General features: G+C 42.8%; 1 pseudogene; it reads right to left on the bottom strand.

Moving 5' to 3' along the window:
- Positions 1-245: 245 nt before the first annotated feature.
- Positions 246-1,538, bottom strand: LOC142835589 (fascin pseudogene; annotated as a pseudogene).
- Positions 1,539-14,600: the final 13,062 nt, after the last annotated feature.

Here is a 14,600-nt window from a genome sequence, read left to right as displayed (position 1 = left end):
TGAAGAGGAGAGATGTCAGCAAGGCCCATCCCCACCCCGACCCCAGAGTGTGCAGGGGCCACATGGCAGTGCTACCCAGCTAGTTTTGAGTCAGGGAGCCAATTCGGACCTCTGCAGGGTCCGACAAAGACCGCTCTCCAGCCATGATCCAGAAAAAAAAAAAAAAATTGTGGGCAAACCAGGCCACACTTGCCTTCAGTCCCACGAAAGGCTTGCCTCCAGGCGGGGCCAGAACAGGCCAGTACTTACTTGCCTGTGGAGTCTTTGATGTTGTAGGCACCATCATTGAATTCCAGCTGGAAGACGTCGTAGCTGGAGCGGTTGGCATCCAGAGTGCCCGTGACCTTGCTGCAGCCAATGAACCCGTGTTCTCCACGGAACACAATAATGGGGCAGTTAATCAGTTTCATGAGGAAGAGTTCAGAGTCCCCTGCTGTCTCCACGGAGGCGGCCAGCTGACCATTTTTCTTGGCGGTCACAAACTTGCCATTGGATGCCCTTAGGGTGATGTGCCGGTCGCACCACTCGATGTCAAAGTAGCAGCTGGCATTCTTGGTAGATGCAGTGGATTGCACCCCTCCGGTTGCCGTCAGCGTCCAGTACTTGCCCGTGTGGGTGCGGAAGGCACACTTCCTTGTGTCCCGGTCAGTCTCCAGCTGGAAGGTCTCCTGATCAGTCTCTTCATCCTGATTGGCCGACAGGTCCATTCCCTGGCGCGTGGACACGTTCCTCTCGTTGGCTGCCTGCAGCACCACCTGAGCGCAGCTCTGCTCCAGAGCAAAGAGCTCATCTTTGCCCACTTTGGTGGCCTTGCCAGCCTTGAGGGTGCCACTGGGCCCAGACGGGGCCAGGTAGCGACCTTCGCAGTCGTGAAAGGCCACCTTGCCGGAGCGAAACTTGAGCGTGTAGCCCGTGGCGGGCTCGGGCCGAGCCACCAGGCGCCCATCGTGGCGCAGGAAGCGGTGGTCCGACGTCTGCACGCTGTAGCGCTGGTCCTGGAAGGCCAAGGTGATGAGCAAGTCGACGCCCCAAGGCACATCGCGGTCTACAGAGATCTCATCAGCCGGTCGCATGCTCAGATGCGCGTAGCGCTTGCGGGTGACGCTGTAGATGTTGACCTGTGGGTGCATGGCGATGTGCACACTCCATTTCTCGGCCGGCGACACACTCTGCGCGAAGCACGACAGGCGGTCCTCGATGCCACCGAAGTAGCGCAGGTTAGCCTCGGACTGCAGCGACCAGCGGCCGTCGTCGTGCGCCACGACGAGGAAGCGGCAGTTGACGTCGGGCACCTCGCGCTGGCAGCTCACGTTGCTGTCCTTGGCAGCGGCCAGGTAGAGACCCAGGTGGCTGCACAGACACACGGCCGCGCTGCCCGACTCATCGGGAGGCTGCTCCAGCGTCCAGATCTGCTTCTTCAAGCTACTGGCGGACACGTTCACCTTGAAGCCGAACGCTACGGCTGTCAGGTACTTGTTGCCGCAGCTGATGAGCCCGAACTGGATCTGCACCGCCTCGATTGTGCCGTTGGGGGTCATGGTGGTGGAGGGCGGCCCGGTGGCCCCGGGAGCTTGGGTGGCTGTGCGGAACCTTCTTTGTTCTGCACGGCTTAACCCGCTGCAGCCCTCCACCTAAACATTGTCTTTTTAAGGAGAATTGTATTGGTATTTGATGGAGTATGGGTTGAATCTGTAGTGCTTTTGGTAGAATGGCCACTTTTATTATGTTTATTCTATTGATCCATGAGCATGGGAAATCTTTATGTTTTCTGATATCTTCTTAATTTCTTCCTTTAAAGACTTGAAGTGTTTGTCACATGTCTTTCACTTGCTTGGAAAGAGTTACCCCCAAATATTTTATATTGTTTATCACTATTGTGATGGGTGTTGTTTCTCTATTTTCTTTCTCGGTCCATTTATCATTTTTTATATAGGAGGGCTACTGATTCTTTTGAGTTAATTATGTAACCAGCCATATCACTGAAGGTGTTTATCTACTGTAGGAATTCCCTTGAAGGATTTTCCTGGTGGCTTATTATACAGTCATATCATCTGCAAATAATGATACTTTGACTTCTTTCTTTCTAACTTTATTCTCTTGAACTCTATGATAGCATGATGAGAAACTCAAAGTGGACAAGTGATTATATATATGCCCCTGTATAAATCCATTCATGGTAGCACATGTTTCCAATTCCAGCACTCAGATTGGTTATAGACTATGGCTGCTAGTTCATTTCCCAGCTGCTCAGACTCCCAAAATGGTCACAAAAAAATCTTTATTAGTTGCAATACTGCTTGGCCAATATCTTAAGCATATTTCTAGCTAGCTCTTATATCTTTTTTTAATTATTCATTTATTATGTATACAATATTCTGTCTGTATGCCTGAAGGCCAGAAGAGGGTGCCAGACCTCTTTACAGATGATTGTGAGCCACCATGTGGTTGCTGGGAATTGAACTCAGGACCTTTGGAAGAGTAGGCAATGCTCTTAACCACTGAGCCATCTCTCCAACCCAAGCTCTTATATCTTAAATCAACCTATCTCTATTAATCTGTGCATCACCATCAGGTCATAGCCTACTGGCAAGGTTCTGGCATCTGTCTCCTCCAGTGGCAGCTACAAGGCAGCTCTTTGACTCCACCTATTCTCTCCTTCTCTATCTGCTTGGAATTCCTGTCTTGCTCTATTCTGTGTAGCAATAGGCCCAAAGCAGCTTCTTTATTAAACAATGGTTATCACAGCATACAGAGGGGAATCAGACATCACCTCCCCCTTTCCCTCTAGATAAAAAGGAAGGTTTTAACTTTAACATAGTAAAAATATATACAACAAAAGTTATGTAGCAAGAATTATAGTTACAATATTTATATCTACCTTATCATTTATCATAACTAAGGAGAACTAGAACTATTCTTCAAATCCATCAAAGGCCCCAGATGGATATACTATTACCTAAGTTAACAGGAAGTACATTGTAAGCTACTTCCAAAACTCTAGAATTGACAGAGACATCTCTCTGCCTGGACAGTCACCCAAAGTTCTTCTGTATTGCTGCAGCATCCATCTCAGCCTACAGACCCATTGTATCTGTCAGACGTTTCCGGAAGCAGGAAATTTCAATGACAGTCCCATCTATATTGGCAGTTTGTCAGTAATTTTCTTCTGCATCCTGCAGAATGTCTGGTAGACTCTTTCATAAAACAGGAACACTGAAGGACTGTCTCACCTTTAGGCAGATTCAGCACAGGCAAGATGATAGCTGTCTTTACATGTAGAAAGGCCTAAAGACTGACATACACCTTATTATTAAGATCGGGGAGGAGGCACAGGGTAACACCCATTCTCAGTTCAGTTCCTGTCCTCCAGGGGGTGCAGTTTCCTAAGGCAGGTTCATTTCCTGTGTGATTTGTATCTGAAAGGGACTCATCCTTTCTCTGAGCTAGCAATTCTTCATGCTAAACATCAAGACCATTTTCTAGATGGCACTAAAGATGGACACTTCTCCAGGCTTTGTGACTGCAATACTCCTCATATTTGGTAAGTAAAATGATTTAAAGGGCAAAATCTTTAGCTGTACGTTGTTAAGAGAATCATCCTCAGAGTGACACAAAACTCTCTCTCTCTCCTCTCCTCTCCTCTCCTCTCCTCTCCTCTCCTCTCCTCTCCTCTCCTCTCCTTGCACTCTAGGAAGGACCCATGGAGACTCCGTGACTCAAACAGAAGATCAAATGATCATCTCAGAAGGCGGGTTCCTGAGAATAAACTGCACATATAAAATCACACATATAGGGTCTGCTGCTCTTTTATGGTATGTTCAGTATCCCGGAGAAAGTCTACAGTTCCTCCTGAAAGTCATTACAGCTGGTGCAAAGGGAAGCAGCAGAGGATTTGAAGCCACATATGATAAAGGATCCAGCTCCTTCCACTTGGAGAAAGCCTCAGTTCAAGAATCTGACTCAGCTGTGTACTACTGTGCTCTGAGAGACACAGCAGCAGAAACTGCGGGGGGAGCAGAGCACAAACTAAAAGGGAGCAGGTGGTCTGGCTGCTGAGCACCTGACTTTGAAATCCCTATGACTCAGTTCCTCATACTCTGTTCTATGTGACCTTATGTTTGGTGGAAATCATATAGATGTTCTCACGCCATGCCACATAATTTCACAAACCATTTGAAGAATGAAACAGACTCTGGGGCCAAATCCTAAGTTATTTTCCTGCACTGCTGGGGAGAACACAGAACCTTATTATGCCAGGCAAGTGAGCCACTGAGCCACTGAGCCACATCTTAAACCTTATCTATCTTCAGTCAATCCAACATGCTGGAGAAAGAGACATCTGCATAATGTGGCCTGACAGAGTCTGGAAGGAAAGGTGTTAGAAAGCTGCAATCCTTCCCTGGCAAAGCCCTGTGAAATTCCTAATGAAAGGAGGAAGAGTAGAGATTCATATGCAAACAGCAACATGAAGACCTAAAGGGAGGGACACTAAGGTGTAGAAAACAGGTCACTATCTTAGTAAATCAGAAAGAATGTCTTCTGTTTGGGGAAAGCTCATCATTTTTTTCTCTTTTTGTTCTTTCTTTTCTGTTTTTTAAGATGGGGTCTCTCTATTTTTGTGGCGTTCACTCTGCAGATGTGGTTGACCTCAAACTCACAGAGATACACCTGCCTCTGCCTCCCAAGTGGTGACATTAGAGGCAGAAGTGACTATGACCAACTATAATTTTTCTCCTAAATCTATCAAATATATTTAGATTAGTCTTAGATTAAATATCTGGGTACTGAGGCCTGGCCACACTGTCATAAAACTAGTGATCACACTGGCTTTACCTCTTAGAATTCTCTCCTAGAATATTGTTTTGTCCTGTGTGAGTGAATTATTCTTATTTCCTTTTGATATTTCAGGCAAAATAGGTTTCCCTTCTTTTGTTTTTTCCATTTCTAAGTATTGATCTCAGATGTACAGTAAATCCTCACTTATCTAAACAACTTCCACATTTTCACTGGCTTCAACTGCACTGAGAAATGAGAAGCATTGAGGAAGCAATTTTCAGACCTTCAACAATTACTACTTGTCAGTACCTGTGTTAGACGCTTGACTTTCCCCCACTCATGTGCAATTCAGAAGCACAGGGAATTCCTGATCCTTAGCACTTGTGACCATATTTGACAACAATGGGCCTTGAAAAGTATTTTTGAACTAACAATGGATGATTAAAAATCCTATCATTTCTATAAGATCAATATTTAACATTCACTCAAAAATATATTGTATTTAAACATGAAGTTGTCAAAGAATTAATTAAAAATATTTAATTTTTAAACAGAATTTTAATGTATCTTTTTCTTTAACAAAAATTATTTTGACACAGTAGCAAATCAAACAGAAAAAAGTCACATTCTAAAGGAATTTATATTTTATTTTCAGACCAAGTTCAGGCTAGTCATTATCATTATCCCCCTAACATGAATCATTTGTATTCAGACTTTGAAAAGACATTAAGGCTATGCTTTCAGAAGTGGAAAGTAAATATTGCCTATCATGTCTAACGTCCTATTGAGATCCAAAATTGAGTTGAGGTTTTAAAATAGTTTCTAGTTGACACTCTACCATGTCTCTACGGATACGTGAGAATTTATATCCTGTATCACATTGTCAGCAGTGAAAAGGAATGACAAACGTTTAGGCAAAGGTTGAGCAAGTCCAGCTCTGACCCCAAGATGGCAGTGCTTGCGTTGGTCCTGTTGTCAGAAGCTGATGTGTGTATCAGGTCTTTGATTGGCTGGCCTTATTGCCTAAGAGTTCCTGTGTGTTACAAGAAAGAGCTGATGAAATAGGCAGCAGCTTTGAGGGCACACTTCTAAAGAACAACAATGGAGACACACCTGAGTGCCTGCTGGGTTGTTTTATGGCTGTATTTTCAGTGTAAGTTAGTGGAGGTTTTAGCCGGGGACCATAGGACATCATAAAAAATTTTCTTAGGATTTAGGCAAAGATGTAATTCCTTGGGATAGGTAGAGGAAGCAAAATATGCGTATTCCTAGATCACCCGAGATTCACGTAGAGAGTAAAGGACACAACCTACAAGAACTAAGTATGGATGATTGATTTCTGAAATTTCACGCTGTTTTATGAATAGGGGCTGCTGGCAAGACCCAAGTTGAGCAGAGTCCCAAGTCCCTGGTTGTCCTGCAAGGAGAGAACTGCATCCTTCATTGCAATTACACTGTGAGCCCTGCTAACAACTTAAGGTGGTACAGACAAGACACAGGCAGAGGTATTGTGTCCCTGGCATTCATGACTTACATAGAAAACAAAAAGTCAAATGGAAGATACTCAGCAATTCTGGATGCAGATGCTAAGAACAGCACCCTGCATATCACAGCCGCCCAGCTGGAGGATACCGCCTTCTACATCTGTGTGGTCGGTGCACCGTGCTCCACAGGTACTTGCAGCCAGTACCAAAACCTGCTCCTGGAGGCTTCAAGGAGGTCTAGTGACAGAGCAGTCTTTTTAACACTGCACTAGAGAGCTGAATTTCCCTATGAGTGTTATTAGTCCTATTAGAAAGACAATTTTAAAACCATCTGAAAAGAAAACTTGAGGACAATTTCAATAGATTTTTGAGAGAAAACAATATATATGAAAGCAGACTGTCCTGGAAGCCACCATGAGGAGAGGAGATGGAGAAAAATTAGCCTTTTCAGTTCACCACAGAGTTCCTAGAAACAGCGAGAAAGCTGAGCATGCCAAGGAAATAAGCTTAGGAGAGCTGAGCCATGAATCTGAATGCAGAGGACAGCCAGTTCCAAACTTTCATGTCCAAGGAAAAGGGACTAAACCAGAAATACATGCTTAAAAATGGGAACAGAAATAGCTTATTAGGAAGGAAAAACACTCCTAAGAATGAATGTGTGTTGATGAGCTGAGGAGAGAGTCTAAAAACATATGGCCACACTGGGTACAGCTCTCCATAAGACCCAAGAATCCCCATTTCTACCATGCATATTGCTTGGGTGCTTTTGTACAACCCATGTTCCTTAGATGAAGTCCAGGTAAAGAAAGGTGTCCAGTCTTCCTTTCTTCATATGTTAACCTTTTACAAAAAGTAATTATCATTTCAAACTTCAACATTTCTGAGAATTTCATCCATATGTACCATACTTAATTTCTTCTCCACCCTCCCCCTTTAACTCCTCCTACATTTTCCTCACTTCATCTCAAACTCAAGACCTCTTCCTTGATTTCTCTCTCTCTCTCTCTCTCTCTCTCTCTCTCTCTCTCTCTCTCTCTCTCTCTCTCTCTCTCTCTCTCACACACACACACACACACACACACACACACACACACATAAATGCATCTTGTTTAGAACATTTGCTCTTATGTGTATGTGTTTAGGGTGACCTCTTGGGATTGGATAACCTATCACCGTATCAGAAGTCTTACCTCTGGAGAAAGCTGATCTTCCCCCTCTCAGTGGTCATTAATCATCTGCATCTCAGAGATCCACACACAAGTACCAGGCTGAACTCCTGGAGTTTTTCCAAAGAAAGGGAGTAGAAATTTATACAAGTTAGGGGGGATTCTTGGTGGGGGAACCCAAAGAGGCAACTCACCTGTGCTTGTGGAAGGTTATGGACTCTGAGCCAACTGTTAGGGAGCCTGTATGCCACCGACCTAGCCCCTCTGCACCTTTGTGGTAGTTCTTTAGATTCCGCTCTTTGTAAGTCTCCTAACAGTGAGATCAAGACCTGTCCCTGGTGCTTCTCTGGCTTTCTCCATGTTGGATTACCTTGCCCAGCCTTGAACCAAGGGGACGCTCTCGGTCCTGCCTCAATTTGATGTGCCATGCTTTGTTCAAGCCCATGGGAGCAATGCCCATCTATGAATGGAGATAGAGGAGGAGTAGATGGGGAGGGGAATAGATGGGAATTGGGGGAGAGGAAAGAGAATGGGAGCAGAGGAGGGAAGGAAACTGCAGTCTGTATGTAAAATAAATGAAAAAATGTTATTTAAATAAAAAGGAATAGAAAAAAAAACATCTGCATCTTTTCATCCAGGAGTTAGATCCTAGTAGATTTTTTCATGTCTACATTGACTGTTGACATGTCAGTTGGCACTGTCACTTTGTAGGTCTTGTTTAGTTGATCACATTTTTTTTTTTAGATTTCATGGGTGCAGCTTCCCTGATCCATATTGAAGACACAATCTTACAACAGGTGTTCTGGTCCTCTAGCTCTTATAGTCTTTTATCATCCCCTTCCTCAATGTTCCTTGCGCCTTGAGTGTAGGGATGGATTGAAGACATATCAGTCGATCACTCTATGGTCCATTGTGTTCAGTGCTGTAACTAATTCTGGACATCTGTAATTGTCTTTTGTTTGCTACACAATGAGCTACACTTCTCTGTGTGTGCAACAATAGATGTTCAGAATTTTGTTAGGAAATATACTGTTTTAGGGAAGTGACATCAGTATGCTCTCTTCTTGGGTTCATGGCTTCATCAGCTATGGGTAAGTCAGCTGGGTTTATGATAGCAGGCATGGACTTATTTATACTGAATGGGCTTTAAGTTCACATAGACAGATGTTGGTAGTTGGAGATTCTGGAGGACAGGAAAAACTTAACATAACTTCAGAACCAGCCAGTAATCTTTGGTGTGTGTGTGTGTGTGTGTGTGTGTGTGTGTGTGTGTGTGTGTGAGAGAGAGAGAGAGAGAGAGAGAGAGAGAGAGAGAGAGAGAGAGAGAGAGAGAGAGACCTAACTGGAAATGAAATCTCTAAACTTATCCCAACAACATACCTCCTCCAAGAAGACCATTTCTCCTAATTCTTCCCAAACAGTTCCACCAACTAGGGACCACAGATTCAAATAGATAAGCCTAAGGGGACATTGTAATTCAAACCACCCTAGCAAACTCTGTCTCAAAAATTAAAGATGTGTTCCTTAGATTTTGAAATGGAAACATAATATTAAGTGAGATTTTAACCTACTCAGTTTCTCTAGAATTCCTTTAATTAGAAGAAGTTCTTTCAAAAGGCAAAGATAAAGTGTTTTATACAGGTGCATTGTCTGGCCCAGAGAGAAGTTGTGCTGTGTGAAATACTACTGTCCTACAGAACCTCACTCAGATGTATTGATAGAAAAAGTCTGAATGGCTGAATATAAGGAAGTGGCTGCTAGAGGTAACTCAGGACATATTTGAAGTTTAACTTGAGATGCCTTAAAACATGCATGTTCCCCCATTGACTTGAAGCAAATGTCTCTTAAATTTGGATCAAACCAAGTTGACAGATTTTTATTTTAGCATCTCAATAAGAAAGGCATTTATTTTTAGCAAATCTTTGCTCATAGTCAGTATCCACAAGATGGCAGCCTCTTCTCAGAGACATGAGGAACCCCTCCAGGGGTTTGCAGTGAGAGAGCTTGGGGGGAGGAGTTTGCTGGTGAAACAGGGGTAAGAAAAAGAGCTTTATTTTCCTACATGGTGACACCGTATCTTGGTGTTTTCTGGAAGAGAAACATTAGAAATGTGAAACTATTTTTTTTCTGGGCTTAGAATTTGGATCCTCAGTCAGGATAGAAGAGAGAATAATGAAATCCTTGATTGTTTCCATAGTGTTCCTGTGGCTTCACTTTAATTGTGAGTTTGGGCATTTCTTTTGGGTATAAGGTGTGATATGAGAGGTTGGTGCCTACTCTAGGATAATGCTAAAAACACAGATGGCTTTAATCTCTAGTTAAGGGGTGGGAGGCCTGTGGAAGAGTTACCTTGGTGTGTTTGCTTCTCTATGCGTCTAGTCTTGGTTGTCTAAACTTTGTCTCTCTATGCAGGGGTGAGCAGCCAGCAGAAGTTGCAGCAGAACCCGGAATTCCTCAGTGTCCCAGAAGGAACCGTGGCTTCTTTCAACTGTACTTTCAGTGATGGCAATTCTGATGACTTCAGGTGGTACAGACAGCAGCCTGGGAAAGGCCCCGAGTTGCTCACGTCTATATTCTCTAGTGGAGAAAAAGAAGAAGGTAGATTCACAATTCACCTCAACAAAGACAGCAGACATGTTTCCCTGCACATCAAAGTCTCCCAACCCAGTGATTCAGCTGTCTATTTTTGTGCAGTGAGAACACAGTGCTCCCCAGGCACCTAGAGCCTGCACCCAAACCTACTGAGCCCTATGAAGGCCTGAACTAGAGCATGCTTGATTATAAAAGTATTTACTTTATGAAAATATCTCATCCTAAGCACAGAGTGCTCTAAGCTTCATGTCTCCTGTTCCTTCTCATCATTATTTTTTCATAGCCCACTGAAACTAATTACACTTATGGATTTTGGATAATCTACTGACCATAGCCTTCAAGTGGCTCCCTTCCTAAAGAAAAATGACTCTCCTGTGCCAGCCTTGTCAGATCCAGAGAAGATCTCCTTCCCATCGCCAGATCTTACTAGTTTGGGGTTGTTATTGTTTTGGGTATGGTTTCATTGTTTTCACCTTTCTCCCAAGATGTCCCCTAAGCTTTGCTGGGATAAAGAGGGGGTGTTTTATCTATGACTGAGCACTCACAGCATCTTTCTCTCAACAGTTTGAGCATTCTCTTTATCTTTGGACTTCTACATTTTTTTCAACCTCCCTGATTTATGATGTTTTCCTGTCTTGTATCTAGGGACTGATATAGATGTTTCCTTTAGGTTTGGACACTCTACATTTATTCTCAATACCTTTGCTGGTTATGTATCTGTGTTAACTCGCTGAAAATAAAGCTTCTTTGATCAAAGTTAAGAGCAACATGAACCTGGTTGTTGACTCTTGCTTGAATTCAGTCACATTCCTTCTTTGCTGTTGGGAGTTACACTTTAACTCTTTATTTGGTTGATCAGATTTCAATTTTGGCTCAAGACAAGTGCTTCACAGACGGAGTCTCAGATCTGGTCATATTTCTGTTAATTTCCTCAAGACTCCAGATGTAAACACTGGCTCTGCTTCTGTTGAGCCCATGGCAACATCCTTTGTACTGCTTGGAGCCTAGGTCAAAGTTTTCATGTAAATTTTGGTTTCTATCAGTTTTCACCTTACTGAACTTTGTGTAGATCCAATTCAGTTTTCTTTTTACAGTCTCTTAGTATTCTCTGTGTTCCATGAAACTATTTCTTGTTAGCTATAAAAATAAAAATTTTAATATATTCACCAATACTAGTGAACACTGAAAAGCAGAAGTGGGCTGTTATGTCCTTCATGACTTCAAAATGAGCACTGTGTAGATGATACTGAGTTCTGCTGCCACCTTCCCATTTAGCCTGGCCCCTTTCATCTCAGCTGCAGTGGGTGGCTTCTGAATGTCTAAGCGGCTAAACTGTGGAAAAAATTTCCAGCATGTTTCTTTTCCTGAAAATGCCAAAAAAGACCGTTTTCCCAGACAATTTTATGATGGGAAAGCTTTGTCAACCAATTATCTTTAAAAGATGGGACCAAGTTAGGGTGTAGCTTTCTGGGACCCAGAGAAAAATGGCACACAGCTCAGGTGTACTCTCTGTGTGGTTCCCTTGCAGCACAGTTGAGCTTGGATTACTCTTTCCTGTTTCATGAGTTTTTCTCTTACAATATATAAAAATATAATTGATTTATCTTTTAGCTAGCCTGGTTATTTCCTGAACTGAGCTAACATCTACAATTTTACTCTGAGTCTTCTAGTTTCATATCCTGGGCTATCTTACTTCCCAGAAACCACTTCTATCATTCCAGGGAGAAGTAATAGGTTTCTCTATAACATCACTAATCTCTTTAATAATTATAGTTGAATTTTGCCTGATTCTGTTGTGTCTGCAGTTTTAAACATACTTGATTTTTTTATTGCTCTTTCTCTTCATTCTCACTAAAAGCAGCAAGCAACTTCCTAGTTAAGGCTTGGTGTTGTTCTTTAAGTAAGCAAGCAAGCAAGTCAGTAAGTAGATAGATGATAGATAGATAGATAGATAGATAGATAGATAGATAGATAGATAGATTGATAGATAAAATGGCTATAATATCTATTAGCTTATTACACCAGCACAGCACAGTGCCTGGAGTAGCTCTGCTTCCTTAAGTGGGAACATGCTGGATTCATATCCTGATGATCAGCAAGCAGAGGTGGAGCCAGGAATGGAGCATCTATGACTTCAAAGGCCCCCATGCAGTAGTCTACCTTCACTACTATGCCCCCAACCTCTCATAACTTCTCATTTTTCTTTGTGGTTGGATAACTTGACATCCAAACACATCACTTTTATATGTAGCATTCTGCCCCTGGTGCTTATAGGAATCTCATAATGTCAACAACATTCACTTCAATGTCAAATGTTGTTGCAAGGAGAGGCTGTTTCTTTGTCCCAGCCACCTGGCTAGCACACACCTGAAATATCCACACAGAAACTGTATCAATTAAAACACTGCTTGGCCCATTGGCTCTAACTTCTTATTGACTAACTCTTAAGTCTTAATTTAACCCATTTCTATTCATCTTTATATTGCTACATGGCAGTGGCTTACTGGGGAAAGATGTCTGTCTCTGGCAGCTTCATGGTGTCTCTCTGGCTCCACCCTTTTTTCTCCCAGCATTCAGTTGTCTTCCCTGCCTATCTAAGTTCGGCCCTATCAACAGGCCAAGGCAGTTTCTTTATTCATTAATGGTAATGACAGCACACAGAGGGGACTCCCACATCAAAATATCACTATAGTTTAACACTGTTAACATATTCTAAAACTCTGAGTTCCTTCTGAGATCCAAGGAAACTTCTTTACTGGGAGTCTTTTTATTCTTTAATAACAATGCACAGTAACAAACAATAGGACATCAGAAACTTTTTTTCTAAACACCTGGAGATTTCTGATTCTTCCATATTAAGCAGGGGAAATGCCTAATACCCTGTGAGAGAAAATGCAACATAAAATTTAGTCAAAAACTCTTTCATTCGCTAGATTTGCTTCATTTTTTTCTTTCTTCTTCTCTCTGATTCTCTTCCTTCTCCCCTTTTTATACCCTTCCTCTTTCTTTTTTTCGTGTGTGTGTATTCTTTTATGTACATTCATCACCCTAAATACCCCAGGATACATAAAGTTCAGTAATATTGGTGATTTTAGACACCCACTGGAGACTTGAATTCTGCCTCCTTTGGATGTGGCTTCAAGTTCATTTACTAAGTGTGATATAGACATCTTAGTGCAGTTTGAAGGGAAATCATCAGAGGGTGCTACGTCTTCAGATGTGGTTAATGTCTGCACCCATGTGGTAGTGTCACATGACAGACTGCCACTGTGCAGAAGGAGGTCCTTGCTTATGAGTGAGGAGCTTCAATAAGGTTCTGAAAGAGACTTGCCCTGTGAGATTGGTGTACTCAAGAACCAAGCATCGTTTTCCCTTATGAACATGCTTCTTGACATCTGCTCATTTCTGCTGCTCCTCTTAATGTTCAGTAAGTTATATTTAGTCTAAGTAATGATGATGTCATTTTCTTACAGCTATGGCAGTCTCTACCTTTTTTCTCACATAGAAAAATAATTTCTCCTCATTTATTTTCAGGAAGGAGCAATGGAGAGTCAGTGACTCAGACAGACGGCCAGGTTACTGTCACAGAGGGGTTGCCTGTAAAGCTGAACTGCAATTATGAGACTATTTACTCAAGTCCTTCCCTTTTCTGGTACGTGCAACATCCCAGGAAATCTCCCCAGTTACTTCTGAAGACCGTGACAGACAAAAAGAGGATAGAGCATCAAGGTTTCTATGCGAGCCTCAACAAGAGCAGCAGCTCCTTCCACCTGCAGAAGTCCTCAGTGCAACTGTCCGACTCTGCCCTGTACTACTGTGCTCTGGGTGACACAGGGAGGGAGACTGCAGGGGAAGCTGCACACAAACCAAGGGTGCAGGAGGGCTGAGGGGAGTGGCCCTGTGAGGGAGGGTTGTGTGTCTTCTCTACATGGGGTTTAACCAGGCTCCTGAAAAACAGCAACAGATGTCTGTCAGGTAAAATTCCTAGAAAACAAGGAATTTGTGGATCTGACAGGATAGGATGGAAGTCAATGCCAGAGGCAACATAGGCCTTGATGTCCTGAAACACTGTTCTCTCCCTAAGTGGAGGACCTTTAACAGAAAACATCTCCAGGAAAACTTGGACATGGGGTTTATCTCTACTGAGATGTCTTACAAAATTTAGTTATTTAAATTATCTAGAAAACTTCTTTTCTTGCCCCATAAATTTATGACCAAACGAAGAACACAGACTCTTTATAAAAATCTGCTTTAATTTCACTCCAGAAGTTATTTACTTGTTTCCTCTCCTTGGTTCATGTTATATAGAGTTCAGTCTAACTTATAGAAGTGAGGGGGGGCTGCTTGTTCATCCCTGTCACCTGGCTACGTTAGCCCCAAAATAACCACACAGAAACTGTATTAATTAAATCACTGCTTGGCCCATTAGCTCTAACTTCTTCTTGGCTAACTCTACTGCTGTAGAAAGTCTTACAGGTTGTGGTTACTTGCCTACTCGGGGGTGGCTTCTTATACTACATATACTGATGCAAAGCCTGCATCCACCCCTTATTCCCCAGCTACTACTCTTTCAGATTGCTGG

This window comes from Microtus pennsylvanicus, chromosome 15, assembly GCF_037038515.1.
Source record: "Microtus pennsylvanicus isolate mMicPen1 chromosome 15, mMicPen1.hap1, whole genome shotgun sequence".
Taxonomy (NCBI): Eukaryota; Metazoa; Chordata; class Mammalia; order Rodentia; family Cricetidae; genus Microtus; species Microtus pennsylvanicus.
This window is presented reverse-complemented; position numbering and strand designations above follow the sequence as displayed.